General features: G+C 37.5%; 1 long non-coding RNA gene across 1 annotated transcript; it reads right to left on the reverse strand.

Annotated features, from left to right (window-relative positions):
* Nucleotides 1-11,973: 11,973 nt before the first annotated feature.
* LOC311300640 lies at nucleotides 11,974-17,913 on the reverse strand. The gene is made up of 2 exons (XR_014629354.1): nucleotides 17,658-17,913; nucleotides 11,974-12,632 (listed from the first exon to the last, which is right to left on the reverse strand). It is a non-coding gene; the product is annotated as an uncharacterized lncRNA (long non-coding RNA).

A 17,913-nucleotide genomic window follows, 5' to 3' on the forward strand; every position in this document is an offset into this window, starting at 1 on the left:
AAAACTAAGACATCTGTTTGGTTTTGATTATCATCTCGATCACGGTCACGCTCTCGTGACATTGCATGTCTTCATCATCATGAAAGTTTATTATCGGCATTCGTTTTAAAACCATATCAGTCTAAAATTCTGATATGGTTTTTAGAGCGCACACATCCAAAGCACGCTCTCAGAAAGCTGGATGTCAGACGGGGTATTAAACTAAGTTCTCTTTCATGTCTTTTTGCGCTTTTTCAAACACACAAGGTTCTGTCAAAAACACACAAAGTTCACATAAGCACAGTCAGTAAACAGCAGGGAAAGAAATTGCATGTGTATAGAGCGATGTATTAAAGTGAAAGCAGTGTACTCCTAATGCTATATATGCTGTTAATATGAATTAAACAACAAAAGAAAAACAGAAAATCACTCACTTGATTGAATAACTTTAGAAGCTTTAATAACAATACATTTCTACCAGAAAGACTCGGGAGATAAAATGATATAACAAGAGTAAATTTATTTATAGCTCAGCAAGCATAGTCTTTGGCGTAGGCCCCGTCCTTAGCAAGCAATGCGAGGGTAACGGAATCTGCAAATCCCGCCTGAAGATGAAGGCAGGGGCGCAGCCGACCCCCTGGAGGTAAAGGAAGGGACCATCCTGGTGGTGGTGGGGAGGATGGAGGAAAAGGACCATCTTGGAGGTGGTTGGGGAGGATGGAGGTAATTGGCGCCGTCAGTATCTGCGAACTCAGACGGATGTAAGTACCATTCTTTTATACTGAGAGTGTTAACACATGATTGGTTAGAAGTGAGTTAATTCATGACGCGCTGATTGAGTCTTCCTGGCAGAACTTAACGCTAAGCTTACATTTCTTGAATGCTGCTCTTAAATGCTCTGGCAAGGAGCTAAACATGCAGACTGTTTACAGCTCACTCAGGGCGGGGTCTATGCTAATAGGGTAGCGTCGTCAGCAGTCGAGGGCGGGGCCTAAGCAAAGTGACATCACATTGCTAGAATCTGCAAAAGGCTTGTTCTGAGACACTGCTTAAAGGAGATCTCCGGTCAATTTTAACATTGAGCTAATTTTTTGGTACATTTGGAGTGCTGTCAGTACAGAGAACAACGACAAAAATCGGTGTTGCCTACAACGTGTTATCCTCGTTTAAAAATTTGCACCCTGTTGACTTCAGTGGGGCAAGTTTTAAACCTGCTTTTAGCCTCTTAACATCCTTGATGTGTCATTACAAGTGCACAGGTCATGTGAGTGATTCCTTCGGAGTGAACGCGGGTGAATCTGACTGCAGTAGATGTGAAAGATATTAATAAAAATGATGTTTATTCAGCCAGCGCACATACCTGTATTTACATCCTGTTTTCGGTCGAAGTCCATAGTAGTCGACTCGACAATCGATTACTGTGGACTTCGACACATCAAGGATGTTAAGAGGCTAAAAGCAGGTTTAAAACTGGCCCCATTGAAGTCAACAGGGTGAAAATTTTAAAAAGAGGATAACACGTTGTAGGCAACACCGATTTTTGTCGTTGTTCTCTGTACTGACAGCACTCCAGTACAAAAAAATTAGCTCAATGTTAAAATTGACCGGAGTTCTCCTTTAAGATTTATGGGGATTAAAAAAGAGGAGCGGTTGGATTTGTATAGGGTGGTTGTGTACACACACTGCCGACACATTTATGTTCAAACACCATGTAAAAGTGAAGTTTGCATAATGGGTCCCCTTTAAAGTTTGTTTTGTTTGTTTATGAGTTTTTTTTATTAATTATTAATTCAATTTTTTTTATATAATTTAAGGTTATTTAATTATATTTATTCACTAACAATCTGTTGTGTGTAGTTGGTGGAATTTAATTTCACTATTAAAGGGCGAAACAGAAACTTATGCGAACCTGTAAATTCCTATTTTGCACATTGAGGTCTGTATGAATGTGAAAGCAGAAATAGGTTCCACTTCTGTGACACACTATGTAACCTCTAAAATGACCATACTTGTCTATGAAAGAAGTGAACTGGCTACAAAAAAACTGCCTTAACTTCCTGTTTCAATAAGAACTAGGTGAACACACAGCACCGCTGTGCTCATAAAGTGATTCGGGGTCTATAAGAGCCAGGAGTGATACATTCCAGTGTCATACAATGTGCCTGTGTAGGAAGGAAGGCTGTCTCTCACTTTATTATAATAACAGAGCGGGAATTATGTCATATCCCCACTATAAACTCAAATGTCATCAAAAACACCTACTTTATGAATCAGACACAGTTCTTTTGACTGCTATATGGATACTTACACTCAGATTTTAAAATCCCTTGACATCTGTCGATTTTTGAGGAATATACGTTTTCAGTGTAAGTGTAATTATGTGAAAGGAACAAATTGCTATGTAACTGAAATGTTGTAGTTTCGGCTCCCACCTCATTCACACGCTTGGGAAGAGAGTTACGTTTTGTTTATGAAGTTTGTAAAATAAAATGAATCACCGACAGCTGTAACAGAAAGAGTATTTTAACATCCACACCCAGAAACACATTTGTTGCTTTTACAATGAAAGTCAGTTCAAGTCTTAACAAGCTGAGTGAAACACACAGTCCAGCTGAAGTTTATGTTTCTCAGTTAGTTCCTCAGGGGCAATTTTTAGCTCTACACTATTACTGTGTACATTTTTGTGGTGGAGGAGTTACATGGCCAGTGCTACCGAGTCCGTGTCACACGGTCCACCCTTTCACACACTGGCCTTTTTGAGTGGCAGATCAGCTTCTTCCTACAGCTCTCTTAGCCTGACGCTTTCTTCAAATAAGACCATGTATGGTCAGGGACCAATTCGAGAGTGGATGGGAGGAGGGACAGCTGGGAACAGTCAAGGCCCCAGTGGTAAAATTAACTTGAGAGCAAGTATTTATTTTAAGGACCAGCATAGTCAGAGATGTAAAAGAATGAAAATCAGTGAGAGGCCAGAGTAATATTTAAGACGTATAGACTTCCACTATAAACAAATGGGTCAGCCAGACTGTATTTCTGTAATATCAACTTTATGAGGTTGTCCAAAACCTTAGTATAGACTATAGGCAATATTTAGATGCCCTAAATCCACTGAGATTCTAATAAACAAACAAACATATAGAACTGAAACCCTTTTTAAATGTAAATCCAAGTGCTATACTTAGCAGTGCAACAAAACTAGAGAAGACAAGTCAGAGAAAAATGTCAACATGGTGTAGTAGGCTATGTAGTGTGTCTGGGAATATATTTATAGTGCATTTTTGCACACCTAAATAGCACAATTTAAAAGAAATATAGGCTAGTTCTTAATCATATTCAGTAGGCCATGTAAAGTAGCCTAGGCCTATGTGAATTCGGATAGGCTGCCAGAGGAAATAAGTAGCATACATTTCTTAAAAATGACTTGCAAGGACATGTGACGCATTCCTTTACCATATTGGTTTAAACGGAAAAGTTTAAGCAGATTCTCCTGAACTCCTGCATATTGCATAGGCTACATGTTGTGGACCCATTTCACAGACTGATGACGCATTTCCGCAGTTATTAACATCTGAATGTAGCCTATTTAGGCTATAGCCTAACAATATATTGTACGTTATATCACCTTGCCTTTCAATTACCAAAAAACTGCTGAGAGTGTGTACAAATACTACGACTGAGGGAGTGGCGGTAGGCCTACACAAATAAATAAAAAGGTTGTCATTAACTTCAACATTGCACATGTAAAGACTGGCACACGGGCTTACGCGACTGTTTGAGTAGACAACTGCGTTGATTATAATGGAGTGTTCTAGTAGTTAGTCGCTTTTGCAGCGTAGCTGATTCCGATCATAAACTCCGCTTCGGGTTTTCAGTTTCACTCGTTGGTTCAGTGCAGTGGCGCTGTACTGTATCATGTGTCCGTCCTCGCCTCCTCCTCTTGCCGCCATTTCACATAATCGACATTTTCGCTTACCGTGTCATGGTGGAACAGAGTCCTGCAATAATGAGTGCACGCATAGGATAGTAAATAATACCAGTGTTAATACTATGTAGACGTTGTGCCAGGCGCTACTTTGCGTTTTTTTTTTCTTCTCATTAATAATAGAAATGTTGTATATCTCTTTATATGATGATATACTAGCTATTTAATCTTATTAATACATTATTATACTTAATCATAAAATAATATAATATATGTTGTTGTTATTTGGGTGTTTTTTTGTTTGTTTTTCGTCTACCAAATTTCCACCATACTAATTTATTCTCACAATAACCTGTTAACCACCACTATCATCAAACAAAGGAATTAACAAAATGGCAAAAATATTCTGAAAGTTCTTCGCACTGTTTTGAAGGTTCCATATTATGTATTTAACGGTAGGTTAGTAACAATATATTGGTGAAACTGTGCTAGTAAGCTTTTGTAAGAGATTAAAGTGGCTCGTTGCTGCTGGTTGATGCTGCAAATGGGATCTTGGCATCACTTCTTGTGAGCTACACTCTATGACTATTTATAGAGTGGGTTTATTTCCCCCTGTTGGCACAAATCCGATACAACATAACTTACAAAATATATTTATTCTAAACAATTCCGCATTTTACATACATTAATCAGCTTATTTGAGTATTTGAATTCACATTCCAGAATCCAAATCCTCTGTTTATTTATTTTTCGAAATATATACATATATTTACATTATAAAGCTGAAGTAGGCTGTATCATGAGATGTCAGCATTCAGAGGCTGCTTTTAGTCCCTCTAGAGGTCATGAAGGCCCCTGCACATAGTCTTGCAAACTCCATGCAAATACTTATATTCATGGAAATGTTTTGGGCTTACAGTTCTACTAAGAATAATATCTGGACAATTTCAGTGCTTCTTTAGAGAAGTGTTACAAAACGTAATGTGTTAATAAGTAACATTTTGTAGACATGCCATTGAGCAGAGCATGCTGGTTACAGTATTTTAGTTATGCTGCAGTAGTTGAAGCATTTTAAACATCAACGCTTTGTATTTAATCAGCTTATAACTGGATAAATAAAATAAATACTATAGCCTATTTGAGCACTAAACGTGTCTTTACAAATTGATAATGCCTAAATAATAAAAACAATGAAAGGATTTCCTGGGAATTTACCAGTGATCTTTTCATAGCCTATAGTGGCATTTGAATTGTGCCTCAAAGTTTTGTGACTATTTGTAATATTAAATACCATTTCAGTTGGACAGTTTGTTTTCTTGTTTTTGCTTATATTTATGATCACACAATTGCCGTCATATAGAGCACTTCAAATTGATTTGAGAAATATTTTTAATTTCAAGTCGTCAGGAAATAGCCTACCCAATGCAGTTTTTAAAAGTGTCCACTAGATGGCAGCAAATAATTGCTTGTATAGCTTCGCTTGTATAGGAAATGAAAATGTATTGTTAAGCTAAAATCTATTAGGCCTACATAGCACTTAACATGAAGACTAAATGTACACCATGTTATGTATGTTATTACACATATATAACATATAGGCCTAGATTTATATGGTGAACTACACACTAGTGCTTTTTAGTCTGTTTCTTATGGAACATCAAAAGACAATTGAGATGGGTCCATACATCCATCATCGATTTGTGTTTATGGCTTTTTGCACATCAGCACAATCCATCACATTTTGTTGCTTAGTTTAAAGTGCCATTGACTTAAGTTTCCGTGAACCAGCAATGTGTATGAAGGCATTCTGTTATGTATATGTTTACATGTATCAGTTACACAAAAATGTAAATTTTGCATGACATTTTATAGAACTGAATGAATAGTTAAAGCAAACCTTTCAGTATTTATGACAGATTTGAGAATGGCACAGCTGTGGACACCATGTGGTGTATGAATTATTAATACAGTTCTGATGTTTTATGCATTTTTAGAGACTTCCCACACACTTTAAATGTACTATGGGAACAAAGATGACATTGAATCTAAGAATGATATGGTCCTTAAGTTTCAGTGGTAATTTGAAGTGTCTGTGTAATATATATATATATATATATATATATATTCAAATTTCAATATAATACATAACACATATACACGTACCAAATAACACAAAATAGTTCTAAATAAACATCGTCAACATTTTAAATACATTTTCTTTCTTTCTTTCTTTCTTTCTTTCTTTCTTTCTTTCTTTCTTTCTTTCTTTCTTTCTTTCTTTCTTTCTTTCTTTCTTTCTTTCTTTCTTTCTTCTGTCTGTCTGTGATTATTGCACTTCTTGGGCAAGTTTGACATTTTGCTTAGTGGTCACAAGGTAATTTACTTAAGCGAGAAAGACAATTAGAGAGAGGAAGGTGCTCTGGTCAGCAGTGTTAACTCAATCGCTGAACTCACTTTTGTTAACCAGAGCAGAAAAACGCTGTGATGTGCTGAGCCTTCCTCCTCTCACTCCATCACAGGTTGAGTGGTGTTTATTTAGGGGGGTTGCGTTGAGGTTAATGGATCTAAATAGCCTTTTCCACATCTCAATGTTGTATCAGGTTTCATACTTTTCATAGTTCAATGTCATCACAGAACATATGTCAGAGTGAGGAATATTACAGATCTCACCACTAGGTGATGTCAGAGCACTTGAAATAGGAATCTGGTTACTATGCGATTCTAGGCTATCCTGCTACCTTTGCTGTCATGTGTTTCGGAAAGTAGACAGCCTGTCGTACCACAGCCAGTTCACCCTGCCCTATTCCCATACATAACTTGAGCAGACATCAAATACAAGAGTGCCATGCAGCCTCGGCAGCACCTGAAGCTCAGGGAGTCTGGCTTTATTTGTCTATGGTTCAAGTAAAGGTCATTAAGCAATGCAGGCCTTTGATACTTCAGTAGATGTAATTTCTGGTTTGTATGAGGTCAGTCAGCCCTGTAGATGAACAAATATGACCAGTCATTCTGGGAAGGTGGGTAAGGTGGCATCTGACCCGATCACTGTGGAAAAATTGCAATTGTTTTCTTACATTTGAGTCTACCCTCATAGGTTTCTGTGATGTTTAAGGCTTGAGGGAGAGAATCTTTCATCGTGACAGTTATGTCCACACAAAGGCACCATCGACTCAGTCCCTGGGGACCTCTTGCATGTTGACATGCCTTAACTCCTTTCAAGTGCAGAGATACGTGTTAAGACAAGGCCCACAGTGGTTTGCAGCATTCCTTTAGCATAAGTAAGACATATACATCAGTTTAAAATAAAAAGAACATGTTTCTGCTGCTCTTGACAAGCCTTTAATCGGGGTAAGTATGATTAGATGCATGCTTTTCTGGTCAAGTAAAAAATGTAAAAAGTTGAATTATTAAATTATATATTGATATATTAAGTTTTTCTTTTCAAGAATTTCTTGAAGATTCTTTTAAGAAGGCTTTTTTTTCTTCAGTATGACATTAGGACAGTTGCATCGCCCTGACATGTTTTGTCTTGTCTATGATGCACAATTCATTTTAATACACAAATAAAAACATGCTGTTCATTGAAGAGTATTTAAGTCGTTTAAGTGTGAATTTCAGTTTAAAAAGTTTAGGGTCGGTAAGATTTTTTCATGTTTTTGATATAAGTCTCTTATGCTCACAAAGGCTATATTATTAGATTACATATACAGTGAAAACATTAATATTGTGAAATATTATTACAATTTAAAATAACTGTTTTCTCTTTGAATATATTTTTAAAAAGTAATTTATTCCTATGATGGCAAAGCTGCTTTTTCAGAAGCCATTACTCCGGTCTTCAGTGTCACATGATCTTTCAGAAATCATTCTATGTTGACGTAACGATCACCAGTGAGAGTGCCCGGGATAACCATCAGAGGGCACTCCAACCCGGACAATCACCACACATCCACAAACTACATTTCCCATAATCCTTTGCCCAGACTAATCAGCCATGATCACATTAACCTGTATGTCATTACCTTGTTTAGCTCACCCCACATAAGCCTGGTTTTCACATTCATTCCCTGTGAAGTCTTGTTAGTTGTTTACACTGCATCTCTGAGCAATTCCGCTGTTTTGTAACATAATTTACCGTCACTTTTGATCAATTTGATGTGTTCTTGCTAAATAAACGTATATAAAAGAGAAACTAGCCAATGTAAAAGAGAAAACAGTTATCCAGTTGTAGATGACCCAAATACCCCAAAAAAACACAATTTCACCACAAATATCCTTAGAGAAACATAAAAAAAAAAATAATAATAATAATTAATTGAGTTTTTGTGAGATTAGAGATACTGCAGTTTTGTCAGTCTCACCTGGTGTTTTTAATCTACCCACTTTAACTTACCAGTTAACACATGTTATGCTGCTGGGTCAAAAGGCCTCTTCTTCACTGTTTGTTTGTATTTGGGGATCCCCACTGGGACTGGGTTATATACCTTTAGAGGTTGTGTTTAGCAGAGGATTGTGTAAACCATGCAGAGAAATCATACATTTGGTTTACTGCTGAATTACTACATTTCTAAAGGATGCTTATATTGTGCTTTTTTTTTTATAAGAAAGTTTTTTGGGGGGGTTTATGTGAATGTTAGAGGCACATTCCATTCTATCATTTTGAAAATGTTATGTAAACATTATTTCTGAATGTTTTCTGAATGTTCAAAAATAACGTTTTTTCTATCTTATCCTCAAAACATTCCCCTGGGAACATTGCTTTTATTCTTCCATCCATTTTCCACCGCTCGAGAGGTTGCTGGAGCCTATCCCATCATCTCCGGCCACAGACGGGGGAAACACCCAGGCCAGTCCATCACAGGGCTTAGACACAGACAATTTACTATCACCAATTTACCCATGCATGCTGCATGTCTTTGAATTGAGGGGGAAACTGAAAGTACCTGAAGGAAACCCACAATGACACATGGAAACTCTGCAGAGAAAGGTCTTTTGGCTCAGCCGGGACTCTTCTTGCTGTGAGGTTACAGTCCTATAACCCAATGAGCCACTGTGCTGTGATGTCATACCTTCCAGTCAACATATGTATTTCCATACCATGCATGAAATATTTGAAAATATACAGAATATATATTTGGATATAAAAATAACAGAAAAAGACTTTAATGCCGGGGACACACTTAACGACTGTAAGGCCGATTATGAATGTAATTTGACACTTACAACTGATCATGCCCACACGCGCCATGTCAGAGACAGTTGCATTCAGTCTGTGTTCACAGTCGGGGTTTAAAATCTGCTGCAGTCGTTGGAAACAGTCTGTAAGTGTGTTCAGTTCAGTCTTAGAACGTTTCAGCTAGTCGTTAAGTGTGTCCCCGGCTCCTTTGTTCTTAACGATTCCATGTTTTGGACTGTACTTCCCAGAGACTCTTACAGTTTAGTGTAGGCTACTACTAAAATGTGAATCTTAAGCCGGGGAGATGTATTACGATATGTATAACTGTTAATAACATTATAAGAACGTTCCATGAACATTATTTTAAGAACATTGGGACATCCTAATTTACATAACTTTTAATGAACGTCCATGAAAATGATGGGAACATTCCCTGTTAACTGGGATGTTGCACACCACTAAAGCGCTTGTTTTACCTCATAAATTACCTCTAATAGTGAGGGAACCACATAACAATTTAGAGCTGTTAAATGTTCCATTATGATTCATTAACTGGAAGCTGGCTGGATGGATTTTTTTTAGGAGATATCATCAGCTCTGTTATCTCCAATGTTCCTGTGTTTTCCCATAAAGCATGGGACTAATGGACCCACGTGAGTCCCAATACACATTTACTGTGACTATATCATCAAAATCATCTCAGAAAGCCTCTTCTGGTGATCGCTGTTAGTCATCTAAGTATATTGATGCATTTGGTGATGTTATGAGTCTGTGGGGAACCTGGTCTGACTTGAAACACAATGCACTATTCTGCACTGAATGTAACCTAATCTTATTTTCAAAGCAGTAGGAGTAATGTAAAATGTTAAATTGTGATCAAACAGTTTATTTTATTTGTAAAAGGGGTCATATAACGGTACATGCACTTTTACAAGTTGATTGTACTGAAATGTGTGTTGGCAGTGCCTGTACACAACCATCATAAAATGATACAAATCCATCCAGTGTTTTTTTTTTAATCTTCTTATGTTTTCCCCCATCTCAAATCAAGCCGTTCGATTTTGTGACGTCACAAAATTGACGCCCCTCCCACGATTGTTGATTGACAGCAGCGTTTCAACACAGACCCGACGTCACTCGTGAGCGAGCTGTCAATCATAGTCCGCGCGGACCGGCGCGGCCATTGTTGATACGCTGGAGCACTGTCTATGAGCAGAATGGCGTCTAAGTGATTGTGGTGTTCTGTTCTTGGGTGTAATAAGGAACACAGCAGTCATGTTGATGTTCCTAAATCCGAACCGCTGAAGACGCAGTGGCTGAGTTTGTTTTCGAAGGGAATATTCCCCACGATCAACGTCAATGCTTTCAAGTTTGCGCGAATCATTTCACACACCAGACTGCTTTACAAACGAGGGTCAGTATAAAACTGGTTTTGCTAAGAAGCTGTTCCTGAAAAAAGGATCGGTACCAACTATTCGTGTTCCTGCTGCACCTCCAGAAGAAGAAGTGAGTGCAACGTTTTATTAACCTTTATGTTAATCTTTGCAAATCGCTTGCTGCACGCTTCACGATGAATGCGGCTGTTTACACTCAGGGTACATTACGGCATGTTTTCTATGTACGACGTTCTCAATATAATTCATAATCCCACGTTTATAATGAACAACGCGTTATGGTTATTGTGTTATTAAAACGGTGTACGCACAGAACAGAGGGGCGGGGTGAGCAAAGCTCATTATCATTTAAAGACACATGCACTTAAACGGCGTGCTGAAAACAGAGCTGTTTTTGACCAGGTAAAATGAGTGTTTTCTTACAATACTAATGAGAATTTTTAATTAAAGTATATTACAAACTTTTAATTTAGACCCTAAAGAATCATATTAGCTTGTACAAAAATGGCATTATATGACCCCTTTAAAACAATTCCTAAAAATCATAAAAGAGCCTTGGTGATGGTGAAACATATGAGATGGGAGGGAAAAATCACATTTCTTTCTTTTTGTTTTTTCTTTTTTTTCTGTTTTGCATTCTGACGAGGAACTTTGTATTGGTGATGAAAAAATATGAGATGGGAAGAAAAATCTATTTCAATGCTTTTGCATTCCCCGCAAAACTTTGCATTCGCTTTCAGAACACAAACTTTCTCAGGGGAATGCAAAACGTATTAGAGAACGCAAAAGCATTAAAATATTTATTTTTTTCATCACCAAAATTGGATTTGTGTTCATCAATCCCCAATTTTTCCGGGGTTTTTTTTTATATTTTGCTGCTCGTCAAATATTTCTCATGTTGAAAACAATTGTGCTGCTTAATATTTTTATGGGGACAGTGGGTTTTTTTCTTCAAAATTCTTAAAAAATAAAATAATATGTTTAAATTAATTATTTGAAATATGATATTTGCCTTCATATTACTGCATAAGTGTTTTAATGAGCCATTTCAGAGTATTAAGTGTATTCATTTTCATTTCTCAGATATATTCGTTTTAATGGAAGTTTATCCTTGCTTCTTGGTAAATATACTTTCTCCTCTCTCGAATGTGGCTGTTAGGTCAGATCCACAAAGGACAATTCAGTTTCCCTTCAAATGAACAAATACTAAAACACAGGAACAATGTTCTAGTCATGTACCAGAGAGGAGGAAGTGAAGAAAACAAAGCACCTTTATCTGTTCCAAATGAGCAGCCCTCCCACTGAAACTGGCTCTGAGCTCACTGCGTTGCCTTACATCATCTGTGTGTGTGATGTCACATTAGATGCATGACCTCAGGCTAAAACGAATGACCTGATCCACTCACAGAATAATCAGTACGTTTTGGATCACATAGTTTTCATCACAATAAACTTTATGCAGTCAAAAACACAGAACAAAAACAACAACGCACACATACATCTCGATTTTGCATTTTTTATATTTCGATTTATAATCCAGCATGTTTAGAGTTTATACATTTATATAGGGAATTAAATAATGTGCAATCTGTTTTGGTATTGCAGCTTTGGCCTGAAATGCCCTCATTCGCTGCACTAAAAATAAAATCATGCAGTGAGGTCTGAGCCCAGCAAGTGTGTGTGTGATTTAGGGGCACTGCATGAGTTAGTCAACCTGTCAGTGAAGCTGTGATCACACTGATTTAGAGAAGCTCCGTTGTCAGGCTGGAAATAAACTCTGACCCTCTTGTTGTGTGGCTATAGCTACCGCTTCTAGAAATCTGCCGAATTTCTTAACTCTTATTCTTCTGTGGGCAGTGTTAGCCAGTCAATATGCTGGAGCGTCATGTGATGTGTTGAAGGGAAAGAGGATTACGCCACCAGATTTTCCTCTGCCATTCCACTTCTCCAGTCAGGAGTGTCCTTGGTGAATTCTGTCTTGCTTGAAATATGCCCAGGGGCCCATCAGGCTTTGTTAGGAAGCTACAGCTGCTGATATGGATAAGCTGTAATCCAATTCTCAGGTCTTAGCACTCATACATGGTCAGGTGGGACCCCCCAAGACTCCCAGGACTGTCCTATTATAATAGCACTGATGAGGTAATCGAAGATAAATTTAGAGCTGAATGATTTGGTGGGTGAGAGTAGAAGAGATGAGAGAAAAAAAGAGAGAGGGAGATATTTAGAAACAATTAGAGAGGACCACCATCGAAGTAATGTTTTTGTGGTATCTGCAAATCTGATAAATGAATGCTTATGTTTTGTCAATATTCCATCCAATATGGATCTGTTGCTATTAGAATACTTAAAATCCAGTTCAGTTCCTGAATTTGAACTGAATATAAATTGGATGGTAAAATTCAGATTTGAAATGAATGGTATTGTTCACCCACAAAAAATGTTGTTATCATTTGCTCACCCTCATGTCGTTCCACACCTGTATGTATGACTTTCTTTCTTCTGTGGAACATAAGAGAAGATATTGGGCCCTATTTTAACGATCTGAAATGCAAGTATCAAGCGCGAAACGCAAGTAACTTTGTGGGCGGGTCTTGGGCGCTGTTGCTATTATACCGGCGGGATAAATGACTCTTGCGCCCGACGCAAATCTAAAAGGGGTTGGTCTGAAGTAGCTTCATTATTCATAGGTGTGGTTTGGGCGTAACGTGAAATAAACCAATCAGAGCGACATCTCACATTCCCTTTAAGAGCAGGCACGCTCGTTCCATGGCGGATTGCTATTATAACGGCGGATTTGCCAGGCGCACGCCAGGAGCGGTTCACAGCCGAGGAGACCGACGTTCTCGTCAGGGCCGTAAAAGACAGAGAGGTGACATTGGGGATGGGAGAAACCCACCCAAATTAGCTTCGGTTAAACAGGCGTATAATAATTTGGGTAAATGTGTAAGCTAGATTTACGCCTATTTTTTCACATCTTCATGGACACAACAATGATTTCCCTCGTGTGTTAATATTTTTCCTTGTAATAATGTATGATTTGCAAAAAAAAAATGCTGCTTCTTTGTAGATGAGAGAATCAAAGTGTATGCGCGTTGTGCACACGCTACATTGATTATGGCCAAGCATGCGCCCTTAAAATAGCATATGAATAACATGCGCAATGCGCCACTGACTTTAGACTAGGTTTTTCCTGGTCAGTGGCGGAATTGTTTTCTAAACCTGCAAAATAGCATCAGGGAACGTTTGCGCCGGAACACGCCTCCTCTTTGTGCTGAACCGCCCGGGGAGCGCAAATGCATTTCCTAGTTTACCGACGTGCGTCTGTGGAGGGAAAAGTCCGCTGTGCGCGGGTGCAAAATAGGAATGATACATGCGTCGATGTATAAAGTCAATTGCACTGGGTGCAAGATAGGGCCCATTGTGAAAAATGTGTATTTTTACATTGGAAGTCAAAGGTAACCAAAACTGTTAGGTTTCTTTAAAATGATTTTGTGTTCCACAGAAGAAAGAAATTCACACAGGTTTGTAACAACATGAGAGACGTGATGACATCATTTTAATTCTGGGGTGAACTATTTATTTATTTATTTATGAAGTTTAAAGGTTTTATATGCCTTACAGACTGACAGATACAGATTTATGGATAAGGGTGGAGGAAATTGCCATTATCTGTTAAATTTCTTTGAATTTTAATTCAGTAAATTCCACTTCGAATTCCATTTCAACTTCCTGTGATGCAGAATCGGTTCATTTTAAGTTTCAACTCATGAACTGAAAGGGAGCCGATTCTTAAATTCTGAATGTTGCCCATGGTTGCTATGCCTATACCTCCTTTACCAATCATTACTTCTGTTCATGAACATCCATTTTATGCTCTGACTAACATGTAATCTGACTTTTATAATTACTGAAATATTTGTCAAACATATCAGCTGATCACATCTACTCGGAGAGTATACTGTTCGACATGGACACTATTGTGATGAAGCTGTTGACGGTTACTGTGGCAGCAGTCAGCATCATTTCCCTACAGAACAACAGTACTATCCTCCTCCTGGGCCGCCTTATACCATCATTAGTGCTGGAAATTGTAAAGTATGATGTAATACAGGCTAATACAGAACCCATTTTGTTGTGCTAATGTACAAACGGTTGGAGTACACTCAGATGATGGATGAACCGGATACTAATTCATATTAAAATCTGACTCCCTTCTCCTTTGTGCTTTTAACATCTACATGCAGTGTCAATCTGTGTGACATCTTAAATAAAAATGTACACCATAGTGCTTGTATCATCCCAACAAAATATATAAGATCTAAGAATGTTTATCTAACATTCCTATTTAGTTATGGAAGCATTATTTCTTGAATGTTCTCTGAATGTTCAAAATGTGTAGTTTTTTTAAACAGTTTAAAAATGTTTTTTAGTAATGACCGTTAAGGATGTTTTGCAAACATTATGGGAATTTTACTGTTGAATGTTCTCTGAACTTTCTGAAACAAGTAGTATTTTTTTATTTTTTTAAAGTTAGACAAATGTCCAAGTAAAATGTCTAACTAAAACCTTCCATGAACAATGTATAAATATTGTTTTTGTGCTAAGATTCTGAGAACATTATTAAAGACCAGATAACCCTGAGTGAACGTTCTAATGCTTATAACTTTGAGAGAACCTTGTCAGAACGTTAGCCAAAGTTCTGTGAACGTTCCTTGTTAGCCGAGATATGATTCCCTTTGTGAGGGGAGATCATGTTAAATGTATGTGAGAACATGCCTTCATGTTCTGCAAGCTCCACTGCTTCCGCCACTCAAGCGGCATGTAGCTATTCTTTTTTTTTTTTTTTCTGGCTGACTAGCCACATGCCGTTAGGTTAAGTGCAATCTGTTGTTTGCTCACACTCCTCTCAGGGTCAGAAGAGCACAGCCCTGTTAGTATCACTTCACATAACTGCTCAGACACGCCATCAAACATGTAGCCTGTAGTGCAAACATGTGGTGAATCCCCTCTAGAGAGAATGCCTGCTCAGAGCAAGTGTGTACAAGTGATTGTGTTCACAGGACTGATTTTCTCGCACCTTGTTCCGGGAGTTACCAAGGAGACGAGCAGCTAGTGTTCGCAGACGTTCAGATCATGCTGCTATCATCACCCACACATCATATATGAAACTGTTAACTGTTCATTGAGACTTATGAGACTTTATTTATTTATTTACACCATGATTCATTTGCTTACAGTATTGACCTATTTGTTCAATAATCATCATGATCTCCAATCGTGTTATCTGATCTTGATAAAAGTATACAAGTGTAGCCCAATGAAGTAATACCAAGCTTTTTACCTATTTTTGACCCTGAAAAATTAATTTAATTGCTGTAACCCAGTAGGTTGATTCTGTATTTTTAAGGGTTGCACTTTATACAGTCCTGTTCCTCATGCACATACTATGTACTTATTATAGTTTTTACAATACTGGGTAATAACTACTAACCCTGAACCTTCCCCTAAACCTAACATTAACCCATGTAGTTACCTTATATCAACCAGTACTTTCTATACGTACACTGTAAGTACATGTAAGTGTGCGTACTGTAAAATAAGGTGCAAAATATTTGATTTAAACACAATTTAAATGTTACCACAAAAAGCATTTTTAGGTTATTAGACAAAATATTTTTGGTGTAGCATAAATGAAAATGCTTATTTGGCATTTTTTATGTCAAAATTAAATCATTTGAGAGAGTGATTTTTTTTAGTGATTTGATTTTCACTTTTACATCAATATTATGTCCCATTTCTTTAGGTTATTATTATTTTTGTTGTTGTTTTTTTGTTTCATGATTTCTTTCACAATGTGGAGTTAGAGGCAATGCACTGATGGAAGTGTGTGTGTGTGTGTGTGTGTGTGTGTGTGTGTGTGTGTGTGTGTGAGAGAGAGAGAGAGAGAGAGAGAGAGAGAGAGAGAGAGAGAGAGAGAGAGAGAGAGAGAGAGAGAGAGAGAGAGAGAGAGAGAGAGAGAGAGAGAGAGAGAGAGAGAGAGAGAGAGAGAGAGAGAGAGAGAGAGAGAGAGAGAGAGAGAGAGAGAGAGAGAGAATTACTCTGGCCTATTGCCAGGTTTCTCAGCTGAGAGCTATTATAATGGGAGTGAAAGACTTGGAAATAAATGAGGATGTAACTGGGAATCACCGAGGCTTTGCAACATGTTTTTCCCACTATCCACTGATCTTTCTCAGATGTGTCCTATAAGACAGCAGGTCAGCTGTGTGTCACTGTGTGAATTTGATGGGGGAAAAAATAGAGGGATAGAAAAAGGCACAAGTACAATTTTGGCTGCCAACAGATATTGTGACAGATTATTGTTTTTTTTTATATTCAAGCCCCATTGCAAATCAGGTTTATTGACAACATTTACAGACTTCCAGCTGTTTGCAATGAACAAATCAAACAAAAGTAATTGAAATAGCTCAACGCAACAAATGTTTCAAGTGGTTTCCCCAAATTCAACTGAAAATGCAACTTTTAATGACTTCTGGGTAGTTTATGTGACAATAATTGTATACAGTATATCACATTTATTTATAATAAAGTGGGTTTGTAACTCCTTACATAATGCCTCCTTAATAAACTCCTTACCTAGATGAAATATAAGTAACTACTGCTGCTAGATTATCAGGTTTTGATTAATGGGGTAAATAATTTTTTTTCATATAGCAGTTCATTCTAGTTTTTTTATTATTATAAAAAGTTATAAAAAGCTTCAAATTTCAATCCGATGTCATTGTTCAGTCTCCTCCATTCACATTTCACACACAGACTTGGCATTTTTACTTTTATACAGGCAGTCATATTTAAATAGATCTTTTAAAAATCGATCATCATAACAAATATTTAATTAAATGTGCCATATATTTTATGGATACATTTTAACCACACCCTTTAAACAAACTCTGTCTAACAGTATTTTGTCTTTTTTTTTTTTTGATGCATTATACTGAAATGTGTATGAAACCAAAGATGCCACATGATATAATGGATACAAAACGCTTAATATGTTTCAGTCATATGCATCTAATACGTCTTGTGATTCTTTTTTTAATCAGCAGAAATCAAATTAAAACCAGATACAACATCATTAGTGCACTGCTGTTTTAGATAGAATAAATGACTGCTGTGAAAGTTCACTTACCATGGCTCAAATAGCTGGGAACAGTCTGAAAATGATGTAGTGGGATTGCTGTTCATCATAACTTGTACGATGAAGACTCTTCCTGTGAAGCCAGAATGTGAGCTCTGCAGCTTTATAGGTCTTAACTGCACATCAGTGCCACCTAGGCTTTAACACAAGTATCTGGTTGGTTCTTGCTGTGGAGGAGGGGCTCCCGGACCATGTGAAAGTCTCACACTTTGTATTTAAATTAAATATGAATAATTTAACATTGAAT

The sequence above is a fragment of the Rutilus rutilus genome (genome assembly GCF_951802725.1).
Source record: "Rutilus rutilus genome assembly, chromosome: 12".
Lineage (NCBI taxonomy): Eukaryota > Metazoa > Chordata > Actinopteri > Cypriniformes > Leuciscidae > Rutilus > Rutilus rutilus.